The 17,925-nt window shown below is 63.5% G+C and overlaps 5 non-coding genes across 5 annotated transcripts; all 5 read right to left on the bottom strand.

Moving 5' to 3' along the window:
- Positions 1 to 2,985: 2,985 nt before the first annotated feature.
- LOC142871339 (5S ribosomal RNA) lies at positions 2,986 to 3,104 on the bottom strand. Its single transcript, XR_012919582.1, has one exon. It is a non-coding gene; the product is annotated as a 5S ribosomal RNA (ribosomal RNA).
- Positions 3,105 to 6,614: 3,510 nt separating this feature from the next.
- On the bottom strand, positions 6,615 to 6,733 carry LOC142871046 (5S ribosomal RNA). Its single transcript, XR_012919392.1, has one exon. It is a non-coding gene; the product is annotated as a 5S ribosomal RNA (ribosomal RNA).
- Positions 6,734 to 10,242: 3,509 nt separating this feature from the next.
- On the bottom strand, positions 10,243 to 10,361 carry LOC142871338 (5S ribosomal RNA). The gene has a single exon (XR_012919581.1). It is a non-coding gene; the product is annotated as a 5S ribosomal RNA (ribosomal RNA).
- Positions 10,362 to 13,870: 3,509 nt separating this feature from the next.
- LOC142871045 (5S ribosomal RNA) lies at positions 13,871 to 13,989 on the bottom strand. The gene has a single exon (XR_012919391.1). It is a non-coding gene; the product is annotated as a 5S ribosomal RNA (ribosomal RNA).
- Positions 13,990 to 17,480: 3,491 nt separating this feature from the next.
- Positions 17,481 to 17,599, bottom strand: LOC142871337 (5S ribosomal RNA). Its single transcript, XR_012919580.1, has one exon. It is a non-coding gene; the product is annotated as a 5S ribosomal RNA (ribosomal RNA).
- Between the last annotated feature and the right edge of the window lie 326 nt (positions 17,600 to 17,925).

Genomic DNA, 17,925 nt, shown 5'->3' with positions numbered 1-17,925 from the left:
GAGGGGAGCGAGTGTATGGGGCGTCTCTCTCTCTCTCTAGGGATGTGTCCCATGGGTGGGGTGGCGTGGTTAGTGGGGCGCTGAAGAAATCAGTCCCCTCCATCTCCTACCTCTGGAAAACGCCCAAGCCCTTGGAGAACTGCCGGCAACGCGACCGTGGGGGCCGGGACCCTCCTCTGTGTCCTCCTGTGGCCCAGTCCAAGGGGCCTGGGCCTGGCCGGGGCTGCATTGGACCCCGACCCCCCTGGCGTGTGGACTCGCTAAAAATCGGCGATTAGATATTGGATTCCAGCTTCATTGAGGTCATTTCACTAATGAGTGCACCGGAAAGAGTTTCCTAATCCATCTGTGAGGGTGGCAACTGAAAGAGAATTTTAAAGCTGACAGAATAGGCGAGGAAAGGCATAGGAGATTTCCACACCCAGTAAGGAAGCCTTTCCCGAAATGGAAGAAAGAAACGAGCAAACAGAGACACCGGTAGCCCGCCAGGATCAGAGTCTGCCCCCGAGAGAAAGTACCCTGACCAGGTTCACCCGTGGGTGGGTGGCGAGCTAGCGGCATTCAGAAGAGCGAGGCCCGCAGTCTGTGCAGAAGACACCTGCACTCGGGTGTGTGTGGCGGCGCGATTCCCAAGCAGCTCCAGATGTTAAGCCAAGGAGAAGCCAGGGAGTTCCCAACGCCCCAGGTGTCCTCAGCCCACGACTGGCTGCTGGGGGAATGCGAAGCCCGGCTCCTTGTCTCAGAGCGGGACAACCAGGAGGTGTGACGTACACCCCGGGGTTCCCAGGAGGATCAGGCTGAAGCTGGGACTTGGCCTGAAAGTGTCCCCTCGCACGGCCACCCCCTTCCCCTTCCTGCTCCTCTACTCCTGGTGCCCCTCCATCCAGGGGCCAGACCTTAAAGAGTCACCCGCAAGAGAATCCTGGTCCCAAAGGAGCCTTCTGGGGGACCCGTGCTGAGAGAGGTTGTGGGCATGGCCCGCTGGGGCTCTGCCCGACCCAGGGCTGAGAGATGCAACCCCCCAGCTCTGGGTCCCTGCAGGGGAAGCGTTGGCAAGCACAGGGCCAGTCCTCCAAAGGCCCAGGTGCAGGGAGCCCAGGCCAAGCAGCCTGTGGAAGAAGCCACCCCGGGAACACGACTGCAGGCCACGGCCCTTCCCACCTCCTCCTCCTCCTCCTCCTCCTGCTCCTCCACCCCCCCCCCCGACCTCCCACCCCCACCCCCGACATGGCGCAGGGCTCAGAGACACCTCAGACACTTGCTACCCAAAGTGCAAAGGGCATCAGTTGCTCCTCCAAACCCCCCCCCCGCCCAGCAGACCGCGTTGTCCAGCCAGCCCCCGGGCCTCCCTGGGGTGCCCAGCACAAAAGTGCAGACAACCACCGGACCCTCAATCTCAGTTTTCGGATGTTTTTGCCACTCTAAGGACCCGCAGGCCAGCTGGGCCTTCTGGCAGGACAGAGAGCCCCGGAATCCGACGTGGAGAGCTGGGTGTACGTCCCCACGAGGAGGCGGTCCCCACCTCCGCGGCTCTCCCCTTGCGGGGGGGGAAAAGCAGCCACGGGGCCTCAGAGAAGACACCAGGCTGGGCGCCCGCCCCACAGTGGGGGCACGTCCCCCGCAGGCCACTTAGCGACGGCCGCCGGCCGGCGGACGGTTGGGTGGCGCGAGACGCTGCGGCCGCCCTGCTACCGGGTTCCTGGGAGGGCGTCCTGGAACCAGCGTCCACACCAAGCCCTTGGAAGGCCCAGGCGACGGAGGAGCCCCGTCAGGCAGGGGCCGAGGACGGTGACGGCCCGGGCGGGGAGGAGCGTGTCAGGCAGGGGCAGAGGACGGTGACAGGTGACAGGCCGGGCGGGAAGGAGTCAGTCAGGCAGGGGCCGAGGAGGAGACGGGGCTGGGTAAGGGTTAGGGTTAGAGTCAGGGCACAAGTCACAATCGCAAAGACCTGGAAGCGACCCGAGTGCCCATCGACCCACGAGTGCGTAAATGAAATGTGGCGCGTGGACACCACGGAGTGCTATTCAGCTAGGAGGAGCAGCGGTGAGAGGGCACCTCTCGTGGTTCTCCTGGCCAGAGCTGGAACCCGTTCCAGTAAGCCAGGTAGCCCAAGAATGGACACACGAGCACCACGTGCTCGCGCTCACCAGCAAATGGGTACGAACCGACGGACACCCAAGTGGACACAGAGGAATCACCTTCATCGGGTGGGTGTCGGGCGGGTGGGGGGAGGGGATGGGCATACACCTCCATTAGGAATGGGGTGGGTGCGCACCGACTGGGGGATGGGCGCACTTGAGGCTCTGACCCGAGGGGGGAGGCTGGGAGAGGGCAACGTACCCGACCTTAACATTGGTACCCCCACAATACGCTGGAACAACATCAGAGGTTAATGAATAAGAACACAGGGGGGAGGGGGGCACGGGCAACACATGTCACCTTAATACTTGGACTCCCATCATCTGCTTGAAAAGAGAGAGAAAAGAAAATGCAATCATAGAGATAAGAGACACTTTTTAAACATAATGAATCCGAAGAGAAAAGTAAAAGGAGGCCTGTGGGGCAGGTCTGGGTGTGACTCCGGATCCCCCAACATCAGGTGCCACCACCAAAGATTCCTACGTGTAGCCCATAGAACCCCAAAAGCAACGGGACGAGTTCTGGTCACATACTCCCTCAAAATGACATCCTGGCCTTCTTCTGGAACTCCCTCCCCTCTCAGACTCTCAAGGTTTCCTCCAGCGTGTCGGTTCCCACGGAGCAGACCTTTGGTCTGAGACCTGACAGTCCAGAAGCCACGCATGCTGCCGCGTGACGGCGGTGTCGCGGCTTGGGACAAGAGGAGGCCCCACGGTGCGGGCTGGGGCGCCAGGCACCGCGGCGGGCGCTGAGGGTGGGGGTGACCCCCGCCCCGGGCCGCCGCCTCGCTCCCAGAGAGGGGACAGAACAAGAGGCAAAACAAAAAAAAAAAAAAAAAAAAAAAGAAGCCTACGGCACCCGGTATTCCCAGGCGGTCTCCCATCCAAGTACTAACCAGGCCCGACCCTGCTTAGCTTCCGAGACCAGACGAGATCGGGCGCGTTCAGGGTGGTGTGGCCCTAGACGGCGGAGGGCGCCCCTGCCCCGCTCAAGAAGCCGAGCCTCTCTGCGCTTTCCCGCCGCCTCCTCCCGCCCCAGGCCCCGCGCCAGCGCTGACCCGCACCGGGCGGGCCTGTTGAGTTCACCGGCCGGGTCCGGCGGGCTCCGAGGGACGGGGGTGACAGGCGGGGTGGGGCGGGGCGGGCAGGGAGCGGCGGGCCGGGGTGGGGGGCTGTCTCTCTATACACACACACACACACACACACACACTCACACTCACACTCACTCACTCACACTCACACAAGATGCGCCTCCACGGCTGGACTCGCCAAGGTGGAGACCTTCCAGCCCCCTTCCTCTCCTCGCCTGGCCCACCCCCAGCTCGTGGCCGCCCCCGCCGCCGCCGCCGATTGCGCACGCTCGGGTCGCCCGCCCTTTGACCCCAGGCAGGGGCCGCCCTCCCCGACAACCCCTTTCAGCTGCGCCCCCCACCCTGTGGGTGGGCTGCCGCCTATTCCCCCGGGCCCGGGCTGGGGCACAGCGCATGGGGGAGGGGAGCGAGTGTATGGGGCGTCTCTCTCTCTCTCTAGGGATGTGTCCCATGGGTGGGGTGGCGTGGTTAGTGGGGCGCTGAAGAAATCAGTCCCCTCCATCTCCTACCTCTGGAAAACGCCCAAGCCCTTGGAGAACTGCCGGCAACGCGACCGTGGGGGCCGGGACCCTCCTCTGTGTCCTCCTGTGGCCCAGTCCAAGGGGCCTGGGCCTGGCCGGGGCTGCATTGGACCCCGACCCCCCTGGCGTGTGGACTCGCTAAAAATCGGCGATTAGATATTGGATTCCAGCTTCATTGAGGTCATTTCACTAATGAGTGCACCGGAAAGAGTTTCCTAATCCATCTGTGAGGGTGGCAACTGAAAGAGAATTTTAAAGCTGACAGAATAGGCGAGGAAAGGCATAGGAGATTTCCACACCCAGTAAGGAAGCCTTTCCCGAAATGGAAGAAAGAAACGAGCAAACAGAGACACCGGTAGCCCGCCAGGATCAGAGTCTGCCCCCGAGAGAAAGTACCCTGACCAGGTTCACCCGTGGGTGGGTGGCGAGCTAGCGGCATTCAGAAGAGCGAGGCCCGCAGTCTGTGCAGAAGACACCTGCACTCGGGTGTGTGTGGCGGCGCGATTCCCAAGCAGCTCCAGATGTTAAGCCAAGGAGAAGCCAGGGAGTTCCCAACGCCCCAGGTGTCCTCAGCCCACGACTGGCTGCTGGGGGAATGCGAAGCCCGGCTCCTTGTCTCAGAGCGGGACAACCAGGAGGTGTGACGTACACCCCGGGGTTCCCAGGAGGATCAGGCTGAAGCTGGGACTTGGCCTGAAAGTGTCCCCTCGCACGGCCACCCCCTTCCCCTTCCTGCTCCTCTACTCCTGGTGCCCCTCCATCCAGGGGCCAGACCTTAAAGAGTCACCCGCAAGAGAATCCTGGTCCCAAAGGAGCCTTCTGGGGGACCCGTGCTGAGAGAGGTTGTGGGCATGGCCCGCTGGGGCTCTGCCCGACCCAGGGCTGAGAGATGCAACCCCCCAGCTCTGGGTCCCTGCAGGGGAAGCGTTGGCAAGCACAGGGCCAGTCCTCCAAAGGCCCAGGTGCAGGGAGCCCAGGCCAAGCAGCCTGTGGAAGAAGCCACCCCGGGAACACGACTGCAGGCCACGGCCCTTCCCACCTCCTCCTCCTCCTCCTCCTCCTGCTCCTCCACCCCCCCCCCCCGACCTCCCACCCCCACCCCCGACATGGCGCAGGGCTCAGAGACACCTCAGACACTTGCTACCCAAAGTGCAAAGGGCATCAGTTGCTCCTCCAAACCCCCCCCCCGCCCAGCAGACCGCGTTGTCCAGCCAGCCCCCGGGCCTCCCTGGGGTGCCCAGCACAAAAGTGCAGACAACCACCGGACCCTCAATCTCAGTTTTCGGATGTTTTTGCCACTCTAAGGACCCGCAGGCCAGCTGGGCCTTCTGGCAGGACAGAGAGCCCCGGAATCCGACGTGGAGAGCTGGGTGTACGTCCCCACGAGGAGGCGGTCCCCACCTCCGCGGCTCTCCCCTTGCGGGGGGGGAAAAGCAGCCACGGGGCCTCAGAGAAGACACCAGGCTGGGCGCCCGCCCCACAGTGGGGGCACGTCCCCCGCAGGCCACTTAGCGACGGCCGCCGGCCGGCGGACGGTTGGGTGGCGCGAGACGCTGCGGCCGCCCTGCTACCGGGTTCCTGGGAGGGCGTCCTGGAACCAGCGTCCACACCAAGCCCTTGGAAGGCCCAGGCGACGGAGGAGCCCCGTCAGGCAGGGGCCGAGGACGGTGACGGCCCGGGCGGGGAGGAGCGTGTCAGGCAGGGGCAGAGGACGGTGACAGGTGACAGGCCGGGCGGGAAGGAGTCAGTCAGGCAGGGGCCGAGGAGGAGACGGGGCTGGGTAAGGGTTAGGGTTAGAGTCAGGGCACAAGTCACAATCGCAAAGACCTGGAAGCGACCCGAGTGCCCATCGACCCACGAGTGCGTAAATGAAATGTGGCGCGTGGACACCACGGAGTGCTATTCAGCTAGGAGGAGCAGCGGTGAGAGGGCACCTCTCGTGGTTCTCCTGGCCAGAGCTGGAACCCGTTCCAGTAAGCCAGGTAGCCCAAGAATGGACACACGAGCACCACGTGCTCGCGCTCACCAGCAAATGGGTACGAACCGACGGACACCCAAGTGGACACAGAGGAATCACCTTCATCGGGTGGGTGTCGGGCGGGTGGGGGGAGGGGATGGGCATACACCTCCATTAGGAATGGGGTGGGTGCGCACCGACTGGGGGATGGGCGCACTTGAGGCTCTGACCCGAGGGGGGAGGCTGGGAGAGGGCAACGTACCCGACCTTAACATTGGTACCCCCACAATACGCTGGAACAACATCAGAGGTTAATGAATAAGAACACAGGGGGGAGGGGGGCACGGGCAACACATGTCACCTTAATACTTGGACTCCCATCATCTGCTTGAAAAGAGAGAGAAAAGAAAATGCAATCATAGAGATAAGAGACACTTTTTAAACATAATGAATCCGAAGAGAAAAGTAAAAGGAGGCCTGTGGGGCAGGTCTGGGTGTGACTCCGGATCCCCCAACATCAGGTGCCACCACCAAAGATTCCTACGTGTAGCCCATAGAACCCCAAAAGCAACGGGACGAGTTCTGGTCACATACTCCCTCAAAATGACATCCTGGCCTTCTTCTGGAACTCCCTCCCCTCTCAGACTCTCAAGGTTTCCTCCAGCGTGTCGGTTCCCACGGAGCAGACCTTTGGTCTGAGACCTGACAGTCCAGAAGCCACGCATGCTGCCGCGTGACGGCGGTGTCGCGGCTTGGGACAAGAGGAGGCCCCACGGTGCGGGCTGGGGCGCCAGGCACCGCGGCGGGCGCTGAGGGTGGGGGTGACCCCCGCCCCGGGCCGCCGCCTCGCTCCCAGAGAGGGGACAGAACAAGAGGCAAAACAAAAAAAAAAAAGAAAAAAAGAAGAAGCCTACGGCACCCGGTATTCCCAGGCGGTCTCCCATCCAAGTACTAACCAGGCCCGACCCTGCTTAGCTTCTGAGACCAGACGAGATCGGGCGCGTTCAGGGTGGTGTGGCCCTAGACGGCGGAGGGCGCCCCTGCCCCGCTCAAGAAGCCGAGCCTCTCTGCGCTTTCCCGCCGCCTCCTCCCGCCCCAGGCCCCGCGCCGGCGCTGACCCGCACCGGGCGGGCCTGTTGAGTTCACCGGCCGGGTCCGGCGGGCTCCGAGGGACGGGGGTGACAGGCGGGGTGGGGCGGGGCGGGCAGGGAGCGGCGGGCCGGGGTGGGGGGCTGTCTCTCTATACACACACACACACACACACACACACTCACACTCACACTCACTCACTCACACTCACACAAGATGCGCCTCCACGGCTGGACTCGCCAAGGTGGAGACCTTCCAGCCCCCTTCCTCTCCTCGCCTGGCCCACCCCCAGCTCGTGGCCGCCCCCGCCGCCGCCCGCCGATTGCGCACGCGCGGGTCGCCCGCCCTTTGACCCCAGGCAGGGGCCGCCCTCCCCGACAACCCCTTTCAGCTGCGCCCCCCACCCTGTGGGTGGGCTGCCGCCTATTCCCCCGGGCCCGGGCTGGGGCACAGCGCATGGGGGAGGGGAGCGAGTGTATGGGGCGTCTCTCTCTCTCTCTAGGGATGTGTCCCATGGGTGGGGTGGCGTGGTTAGTGGGGCGCTGAAGAAATCAGTCCCCTCCATCTCCTACCTCTGGAAAACGCCCAAGCCCTTGGAGAACTGCCGGCAACGCGACCGTGGGGGCCGGGACCCTCCTCTGTGTCCTCCTGTGGCCCAGTCCAAGGGGCCTGGGCCTGGCCGGGGCTGCATTGGACCCCGACCCCCCTGGCGTGTGGACTCGCTAAAAATCGGCGATTAGATATTGGATTCCAGCTTCATTGAGGTCATTTCACTAATGAGTGCACCGGAAAGAGTTTCCTAATCCATCTGTGAGGGTGGCAACTGAAAGAGAATTTTAAAGCTGACAGAATAGGCGAGGAAAGGCATAGGAGATTTCCACACCCAGTAAGGAAGCCTTTCCCGAAATGGAAGAAAGAAACGAGCAAACAGAGACACCGGTAGCCCGCCAGGATCAGAGTCTGCCCCCGAGAGAAAGTACCCTGACCAGGTTCACCCGTGGGTGGGTGGCGAGCTAGCGGCATTCAGAAGAGCGAGGCCCGCAGTCTGTGCAGAAGACACCTGCACTCGGGTGTGTGTGGCGGCGCGATTCCCAAGCAGCTCCAGATGTTAAGCCAAGGAGAAGCCAGGGAGTTCCCAACGCCCCAGGTGTCCTCAGCCCACGACTGGCTGCTGGGGGAATGCGAAGCCCGGCTCCTTGTCTCAGAGCGGGACAACCAGGAGGTGTGACGTACACCCCGGGGTTCCCAGGAGGATCAGGCTGAAGCTGGGACTTGGCCTGAAAGTGTCCCCTCGCACGGCCACCCCCTTCCCCTTCCTGCTCCTCTACTCCTGGTGCCCCTCCATCCAGGGGCCAGACCTTAAAGAGTCACCCGCAAGAGAATCCTGGTCCCAAAGGAGCCTTCTGGGGGACCCGTGCTGAGAGAGGTTGTGGGCATGGCCCGCTGGGGCTCTGCCCGACCCAGGGCTGAGAGATGCAACCCCCCAGCTCTGGGTCCCTGCAGGGGAAGCGTTGGCAAGCACAGGGCCAGTCCTCCAAAGGCCCAGGTGCAGGGAGCCCAGGCCAAGCAGCCTGTGGAAGAAGCCACCCCGGGAACACGACTGCAGGCCACGGCCCTTCCCACCTCCTCCTCCTCCTCCTCCTCCTGCTCCTCCACCCCCCCCCCGACCTCCCACCCCCACCCCCGACATGGCGCAGGGCTCAGAGACACCTCAGACACTTGCTACCCAAAGTGCAAAGGGCATCAGTTGCTCCTCCAAACCCCCCCCCCGCCCAGCAGACCGCGTTGTCCAGCCAGCCCCCGGGCCTCCCTGGGGTGCCCAGCACAAAAGTGCAGACAACCACCGGACCCTCAATCTCAGTTTTCGGATGTTTTTGCCACTCTAAGGACCCGCAGGCCAGCTGGGCCTTCTGGCAGGACAGAGAGCCCCGGAATCCGACGTGGAGAGCTGGGTGTACGTCCCCACGAGGAGGCGGTCCCCACCTCCGCGGCTCTCCCCTTGCGGGGGGGGAAAAGCAGCCACGGGGCCTCAGAGAAGACACCAGGCTGGGCGCCCGCCCCACAGTGGGGGCACGTCCCCCGCAGGCCACTTAGCGACGGCCGCCGGCCGGCGGACGGTTGGGTGGCGCGAGACGCTGCGGCCGCCCTGCTACCGGGTTCCTGGGAGGGCGTCCTGGAACCAGCGTCCACACCAAGCCCTTGGAAGGCCCAGGCGACGGAGGAGCCCCGTCAGGCAGGGGCCGAGGACGGTGACGGCCCGGGCGGGGAGGAGCGTGTCAGGCAGGGGCAGAGGACGGTGACAGGTGACAGGCCGGGCGGGAAGGAGTCAGTCAGGCAGGGGCCGAGGAGGAGACGGGGCTGGGTAAGGGTTAGGGTTAGAGTCAGGGCACAAGTCACAATCGCAAAGACCTGGAAGCGACCCGAGTGCCCATCGACCCACGAGTGCGTAAATGAAATGTGGCGCGTGGACACCACGGAGTGCTATTCAGCTAGGAGGAGCAGCGGTGAGAGGGCACCTCTCGTGGTTCTCCTGGCCAGAGCTGGAACCCGTTCCAGTAAGCCAGGTAGCCCAAGAATGGACACACGAGCACCACGTGCTCGCGCTCACCAGCAAATGGGTACGAACCGACGGACACCCAAGTGGACACAGAGGAATCACCTTCATCGGGTGGGTGTCGGGCGGGTGGGGGGAGGGGATGGGCATACACCTCCATTAGGAATGGGGTGGGTGCGCACCGACTGGGGGATGGGCGCACTTGAGGCTCTGACCCGAGGGGGGAGGCTGGGAGAGGGCAACGTACCCGACCTTAACATTGGTACCCCCACAATACGCTGGAACAACATCAGAGGTTAATGAATAAGAACACAGGGGGGAGGGGGGCACGGGCAACACATGTCACCTTAATACTTGGACTCCCATCATCTGCTTGAAAAGAGAGAGAAAAGAAAATGCAATCATAGAGATAAGAGACACTTTTTAAACATAATGAATCCGAAGAGAAAAGTAAAAGGAGGCCTGTGGGGCAGGTCTGGGTGTGACTCCGGATCCCCCAACATCAGGTGCCACCACCAAAGATTCCTACGTGTAGCCCATAGAACCCCAAAAGCAACGGGACGAGTTCTGGTCACATACTCCCTCAAAATGACATCCTGGCCTTCTTCTGGAACTCCCTCCCCTCTCAGACTCTCAAGGTTTCCTCCAGCGTGTCGGTTCCCACGGAGCAGACCTTTGGTCTGAGACCTGACAGTCCAGAAGCCACGCATGCTGCCGCGTGACGGCGGTGTCGCGGCTTGGGACAAGAGGAGGCCCCACGGTGCGGGCTGGGGCGCCAGGCACCGCGGCGGGCGCTGAGGGTGGGGGTGACCCCCGCCCCGGGCCGCCGCCTCGCTCCCAGAGAGGGGACAGAACAAGAGGCAAAACAAAAAAAAAAAAAAAAAAAAAAAGAAGCCTACGGCACCCGGTATTCCCAGGCGGTCTCCCATCCAAGTACTAACCAGGCCCGACCCTGCTTAGCTTCCGAGACCAGACGAGATCGGGCGCGTTCAGGGTGGTGTGGCCCTAGACGGCGGAGGGCGCCCCTGCCCCGCTCAAGAAGCCGAGCCTCTCTGCGCTTTCCCGCCGCCTCCTCCCGCCCCAGGCCCCGCGCCAGCGCTGACCCGCACCGGGCGGGCCTGTTGAGTTCACCGGCCGGGTCCGGCGGGCTCCGAGGGACGGGGGTGACAGGCGGGGTGGGGCGGGGCGGGCAGGGAGCGGCGGGCCGGGGTGGGGGGCTGTCTCTCTATACACACACACACACACACACACACACTCACACTCACACTCACTCACTCACACTCACACAAGATGCGCCTCCACGGCTGGACTCGCCAAGGTGGAGACCTTCCAGCCCCCTTCCTCTCCTCGCCTGGCCCACCCCCAGCTCGTGGCCGCCCCCGCCGCCGCCGCCGATTGCGCACGCTCGGGTCGCCCGCCCTTTGACCCCAGGCAGGGGCCGCCCTCCCCGACAACCCCTTTCAGCTGCGCCCCCCACCCTGTGGGTGGGCTGCCGCCTATTCCCCCGGGCCCGGGCTGGGGCACAGCGCATGGGGGAGGGGAGCGAGTGTATGGGGCGTCTCTCTCTCTCTCTAGGGATGTGTCCCATGGGTGGGGTGGCGTGGTTAGTGGGGCGCTGAAGAAATCAGTCCCCTCCATCTCCTACCTCTGGAAAACGCCCAAGCCCTTGGAGAACTGCCGGCAACGCGACCGTGGGGGCCGGGACCCTCCTCTGTGTCCTCCTGTGGCCCAGTCCAAGGGGCCTGGGCCTGGCCGGGGCTGCATTGGACCCCGACCCCCCTGGCGTGTGGACTCGCTAAAAATCGGCGATTAGATATTGGATTCCAGCTTCATTGAGGTCATTTCACTAATGAGTGCACCGGAAAGAGTTTCCTAATCCATCTGTGAGGGTGGCAACTGAAAGAGAATTTTAAAGCTGACAGAATAGGCGAGGAAAGGCATAGGAGATTTCCACACCCAGTAAGGAAGCCTTTCCCGAAATGGAAGAAAGAAACGAGCAAACAGAGACACCGGTAGCCCGCCAGGATCAGAGTCTGCCCCCGAGAGAAAGTACCCTGACCAGGTTCACCCGTGGGTGGGTGGCGAGCTAGCGGCATTCAGAAGAGCGAGGCCCGCAGTCTGTGCAGAAGACACCTGCACTCGGGTGTGTGTGGCGGCGCGATTCCCAAGCAGCTCCAGATGTTAAGCCAAGGAGAAGCCAGGGAGTTCCCAACGCCCCAGGTGTCCTCAGCCCACGACTGGCTGCTGGGGGAATGCGAAGCCCGGCTCCTTGTCTCAGAGCGGGACAACCAGGAGGTGTGACGTACACCCCGGGGTTCCCAGGAGGATCAGGCTGAAGCTGGGACTTGGCCTGAAAGTGTCCCCTCGCACGGCCACCCCCTTCCCCTTCCTGCTCCTCTACTCCTGGTGCCCCTCCATCCAGGGGCCAGACCTTAAAGAGTCACCCGCAAGAGAATCCTGGTCCCAAAGGAGCCTTCTGGGGGACCCGTGCTGAGAGAGGTTGTGGGCATGGCCCGCTGGGGCTCTGCCCGACCCAGGGCTGAGAGATGCAACCCCCCAGCTCTGGGTCCCTGCAGGGGAAGCGTTGGCAAGCACAGGGCCAGTCCTCCAAAGGCCCAGGTGCAGGGAGCCCAGGCCAAGCAGCCTGTGGAAGAAGCCACCCCGGGAACACGACTGCAGGCCACGGCCCTTCCCACCTCCTCCTCCTCCTCCTCCTCCTGCTCCTCCACCCCCCCCCCCGACCTCCCACCCCCACCCCCGACATGGCGCAGGGCTCAGAGACACCTCAGACACTTGCTACCCAAAGTGCAAAGGGCATCAGTTGCTCCTCCAAACCCCCCCCCCGCCCAGCAGACCGCGTTGTCCAGCCAGCCCCCGGGCCTCCCTGGGGTGCCCAGCACAAAAGTGCAGACAACCACCGGACCCTCAATCTCAGTTTTCGGATGTTTTTGCCACTCTAAGGACCCGCAGGCCAGCTGGGCCTTCTGGCAGGACAGAGAGCCCCGGAATCCGACGTGGAGAGCTGGGTGTACGTCCCCACGAGGAGGCGGTCCCCACCTCCGCGGCTCTCCCCTTGCGGGGGGGGAAAAGCAGCCACGGGGCCTCAGAGAAGACACCAGGCTGGGCGCCCGCCCCACAGTGGGGGCACGTCCCCCGCAGGCCACTTAGCGACGGCCGCCGGCCGGCGGACGGTTGGGTGGCGCGAGACGCTGCGGCCGCCCTGCTACCGGGTTCCTGGGAGGGCGTCCTGGAACCAGCGTCCACACCAAGCCCTTGGAAGGCCCAGGCGACGGAGGAGCCCCGTCAGGCAGGGGCCGAGGACGGTGACGGCCCGGGCGGGGAGGAGCGTGTCAGGCAGGGGCAGAGGACGGTGACAGGTGACAGGCCGGGCGGGAAGGAGTCAGTCAGGCAGGGGCCGAGGAGGAGACGGGGCTGGGTAAGGGTTAGGGTTAGAGTCAGGGCACAAGTCACAATCGCAAAGACCTGGAAGCGACCCGAGTGCCCATCGACCCACGAGTGCGTAAATGAAATGTGGCGCGTGGACACCACGGAGTGCTATTCAGCTAGGAGGAGCAGCGGTGAGAGGGCACCTCTCGTGGTTCTCCTGGCCAGAGCTGGAACCCGTTCCAGTAAGCCAGGTAGCCCAAGAATGGACACACGAGCACCACGTGCTCGCGCTCACCAGCAAATGGGTACGAACCGACGGACACCCAAGTGGACACAGAGGAATCACCTTCATCGGGTGGGTGTCGGGCGGGTGGGGGGAGGGGATGGGCATACACCTCCATTAGGAATGGGGTGGGTGCGCACCGACTGGGGGATGGGCGCACTTGAGGCTCTGACCCGAGGGGGGAGGCTGGGAGAGGGCAACGTACCCGACCTTAACATTGGTACCCCCACAATACGCTGGAACAACATCAGAGGTTAATGAATAAGAACACAGGGGGGAGGGGGGCACGGGCAACACATGTCACCTTAATACTTGGACTCCCATCATCTGCTTGAAAAGAGAGAGAAAAGAAAATGCAATCATAGAGATAAGAGACACTTTTTAAACATAATGAATCCGAAGAGAAAAGTAAAAGGAGGCCTGTGGGGCAGGTCTGGGTGTGACTCCGGATCCCCCAACATCAGGTGCCACCACCAAAGATTCCTACGTGTAGCCCATAGAACCCCAAAAGCAACGGGACGAGTTCTGGTCACATACTCCCTCAAAATGACATCCTGGCCTTCTTCTGGAACTCCCTCCCCTCTCAGACTCTCAAGGTTTCCTCCAGCGTGTCGGTTCCCACGGAGCAGACCTTTGGTCTGAGACCTGACAGTCCAGAAGCCACGCATGCTGCCGCGTGACGGCGGTGTCGCGGCTTGGGACAAGAGGAGGCCCCACGGTGCGGGCTGGGGCGCCAGGCACCGCGGCGGGCGCTGAGGGTGGGGGTGACCCCCGCCCCGGGCCGCCGCCTCGCTCCCAGAGAGGGGACAGAACAAGAGGCAAAACAAAAAAAAAAAAAAAAAAAAGAAGAAGCCTACGGCACCCGGTATTCCCAGGCGGTCTCCCATCCAAGTACTAACCAGGCCCGACCCTGCTTAGCTTCTGAGACCAGACGAGATCGGGCGCGTTCAGGGTGGTGTGGCCCTAGACGGCGGAGGGCGCCCCTGCCCCGCTCAAGAAGCCGAGCCTCTCTGCGCTTTCCCGCCGCCTCCTCCCGCCCCAGGCCCCGCGCCGGCGCTGACCCGCACCGGGCGGGCCTGTTGAGTTCACCGGCCGGGTCCGGCGGGCTCCGAGGGACGGGGGTGACAGGCGGGGTGGGGCGGGGCGGGCAGGGAGCGGCGGGCCGGGGTGGGGGGCTGTCTCTCTATACACACACACACACACACACACACACTCACACTCACACTCACTCACTCACACTCACACAAGATGCGCCTCCACGGCTGGACTCGCCAAGGTGGAGACCTTCCAGCCCCCTTCCTCTCCTCGCCTGGCCCACCCCCAGCTCGTGGCCGCCCCCGCCGCCGCCCGCCGATTGCGCACGCGCGGGTCGCCCGCCCTTTGACCCCAGGCAGGGGCCGCCCTCCCCGACAACCCCTTTCAGCTGCGCCCCCCACCCTGTGGGTGGGCTGCCGCCTATTCCCCCGGGCCCGGGCTGGGGCACAGCGCATGGGGGAGGGGAGCGAGTGTATGGGGCGTCTCTCTCTCTCTCTAGGGATGTGTCCCATGGGTGGGGTGGCGTGGTTAGTGGGGCGCTGAAGAAATCAGTCCCCTCCATCTCCTACCTCTGGAAAACGCCCAAGCCCTTGGAGAACTGCCGGCAACGCGACCGTGGGGGCCGGGACCCTCCTCTGTGTCCTCCTGTGGCCCAGTCCAAGGGGCCTGGGCCTGGCCGGGGCTGCATTGGACCCCGACCCCCCTGGCGTGTGGACTCGCTAAAAATCGGCGATTAGATATTGGATTCCAGCTTCATTGAGGTCATTTCACTAATGAGTGCACCGGAAAGAGTTTCCTAATCCATCTGTGAGGGTGGCAACTGAAAGAGAATTTTAAAGCTGACAGAATAGGCGAGGAAAGGCACAGTAAGGAAGCCTTTCCCGAAATGGAAGAAAGAAACGAGCAAACAGAGACACCGGTAGCCCGCCAGGATCAGAGTCTGCCCCCGAGAGAAAGTACCCTGACCAGGTTCACCCGTGGGTGGGTGGCGAGCTAGCGGCATTCAGAAGAGCGAGGCCCACAGTCTGTGCAGAAGACACCTGCACTCGGGTGTGTGTGGCGGCGCGATTCCCAAGCAGCTCCAGATGTTAAGCCAAGGAGAAGCCAGGGAGTTCCCAACGCCCCAGGTGTCCTCAGCCCACGACTGGCTGCTGGGGGAATGCGAAGCCCGGCTCCTTGTCTCAGAGCGGGACAACCAGGAGGTGTGACGTACACCCCGGGGTTCCCAGGAGGATCAGGCTGAAGCTGGGACTTGGCCTGAAAGTGTCCCCTCGCACGGCCACCCCCTTCCCCTTCCTGCTCCTCTACTCCTGGTGCCCCTCCATCCAGGGGCCAGACCTTAAAGAGTCACCCGCAAGAGAATCCTGGTCCCAAAGGAGCCTTCTGGGGGACCCGTGCTGAGAGAGGTTGTGGGCATGGCCCGCTGGGGCTCTGCCCGACCCAGGGCTGAGAGATGCAACCTCCCAGCTCTGGGTCCCTGCAGGGGAAGCGTTGGCAAGCACAGGGCCAGTCCTCCAAAGGCCCAGGTGCAGGGAGCCCAGGCCAAGCAGCCTGTGGAAGAAGCCACCCCGGGAACACGACTGCAGGCCACGGCCCTTCCCACCTCCTCCTCCTCCTCCTCCTCCTGCTCCTCCACCCCCCCCCGACCTCCCACCCCCACCCCCGACATGGCGCAGGGCTCAGAGACACCTCAGACACTTGCTACCCAAAGTGCAAAGGGCATCAGTTGCTCCTCCAAACCCCCCCCCGCCCAGCAGACCGCGTTGTCCAGCCAGCCCCCGGGCCTCCCTGGGGTGCCCAGCACAAAAGTGCAGACAACCACCGGACCCTCAATCTCAGTTTTCGGATGTTTTTGCCACTCTAAGGACCCGCAGGCCAGCTGGGCCTTCTGGCAGGACAGAGAGCCCCGGAATCCGACGTGGAGAGCTGGGTGTACGTCCCCACGAGGAGGCGGTCCCCACCTCCGCGGCTCTCCCCTTGCGGGGGGGGGAAAAGCAGCCACGGGGCCTCAGAGAAGACACCAGGCTGGGCGCCCGCCCCACAGTGGGGGCACGTCCCCCGCAGGCCACTTAGCGACGGCCGCCGGCCGGCGGACGGTTGGGTGGCGCGAGACGCTGCGGCCGCCCTGCTACCGGGTTCCTGGGAGGGCGTCCTGGAACCAGCGTCCACACCAAGCCCTTGGAAGGCCCAGGCGACGGAGGAGCCCCGTCAGGCAGGGGCCGAGGACGGTGACGGCCCGGGCGGGGAGGAGCGTGTCAGGCAGGGGCAGAGGACGGTGACAGGTGACAGGCCGGGCGGGAAGGAGTCAGTCAGGCAGGGGCCGAGGAGGAGACGGGGCTGGGTAAGGGTTAGGGTTAGAGTCAGGGCACAAGTCACAATCGCAAAGACCTGGAAGCGACCCGAGTGCCCATCGACCCACGAGTGCGTAAATGAAATGTGGCGCGTGGACACCACGGAGTGCTATTCAGCTAGGAGGAGCAGCGGTGAGAGGGCACCTCTCGTGGTTCTCCTGGCCAGAGCTGGAACCCGTTCCAGTAAGCCAGGTAGCCCAAGAATGGACACACGAGCACCACGTGCTCGCGCTCACCAGCAAATGGGTACGAACCGACGGACACCCAAGTGGACACAGAGGAATCACCTTCATCGGGTGGGTGTCGGGCGGGTGGGGGGAGGGGATGGGCATACACCTCCATTAGGAATGGGGTGGGTGCGCACCGACTGGGGGATGGGCGCACTTGAGGCTCTGACCCGAGGGGGGAGGCTGGGAGAGGGCAACGTACCCGACCTTAACATTGGTACCCCCACAATACGCTGGAACAACATCAGAGGTTAATGAATAAGAACACAGGGGGGAGGGGGGCACGGGCAACACATGTCACCTTAATACTTGGACTCCCATCATCTGCTTGAAAAGAGAGAGAAAAGAAAATGCAATCATAGAGATAAGAGACACTTTTTAAACATAATGAATCCGAAGAGAAAAGTAAAAGGAGGCCTGTGGGGCAGGTCTGGGTGTGACTCCGGATCCCCCAACATCAGGTGCCACCACCAAAGATTCCTACGTGAAGCCCATAGAACCCCAAAAGCAACGGGACGAGTTCTGGTCACATACTCCCTCAAAATGACATCCTGGCCTTCTTCTGGAACTCCCTCCCCTCTCAGACTCTCAAGGTTTCCTCCAGCGTGTCGGTTCCCACGGAGCAGACCTTTGGTCTGAGACCTGACAGTCCAGAAGCCACGCATGCTGCCGCGTGACGGCGGTGTCGCGGCTTGGGACAAGAGGAGGCCCCACGGTGCGGGCTGGGGCGCCAGGCACCGCGGCGGGCGCTGAGGGTGGGGGTGACCCCCGCCCCGGGCCGCCGCCTCGCTCCCAGAGAGGGGACAGAACAAGAGGCAAAACAAAAAAAAAAAAAAAAAAAAAAAGAAGCCTACGGCACCCGGTATTCCCAGGCGGTCTCCCATCCAAGTACTAACCAGGCCCGACCCTGCTTAGCTTCCGAGACCAGACGAGATCGGGCGCGTTCAGGGTGGTGTGGCCCTAGACGGCGGAGGGCGCCCCTGCCCCGCTCAAGAAGCCGAGCCTCTCTGCGCTTTCCCGCCGCCTCCTCCCGCCCCAGGCCCCGCGCCGGCGCTGACCCGCACCGGGCGGGCCTGTTGAGTTCACCGGCCGGGTCCGGCGGGCTCCGAGGGACGGGGGTGACAGGCGGGGTGGGGCGGGGCGGGCAGGGAGCGGCGTGCCGGGGTGGGGGGCTGTCTCTCTATACACACACACACACACACACACACACACTCACACTCACACTCACTCACTCACACTCACACAAGATGCGCCTCCACGGCTGGACTCGCCAAGGTGGAGACCTTCCAGCC

The sequence above is a fragment of the Microcebus murinus genome, chromosome 5 (assembly GCF_040939455.1).
Source record: "Microcebus murinus isolate Inina chromosome 5, M.murinus_Inina_mat1.0, whole genome shotgun sequence".
Taxonomy (NCBI): Eukaryota; Metazoa; Chordata; class Mammalia; order Primates; family Cheirogaleidae; genus Microcebus; species Microcebus murinus.
This window is presented reverse-complemented; position numbering and strand designations above follow the sequence as displayed.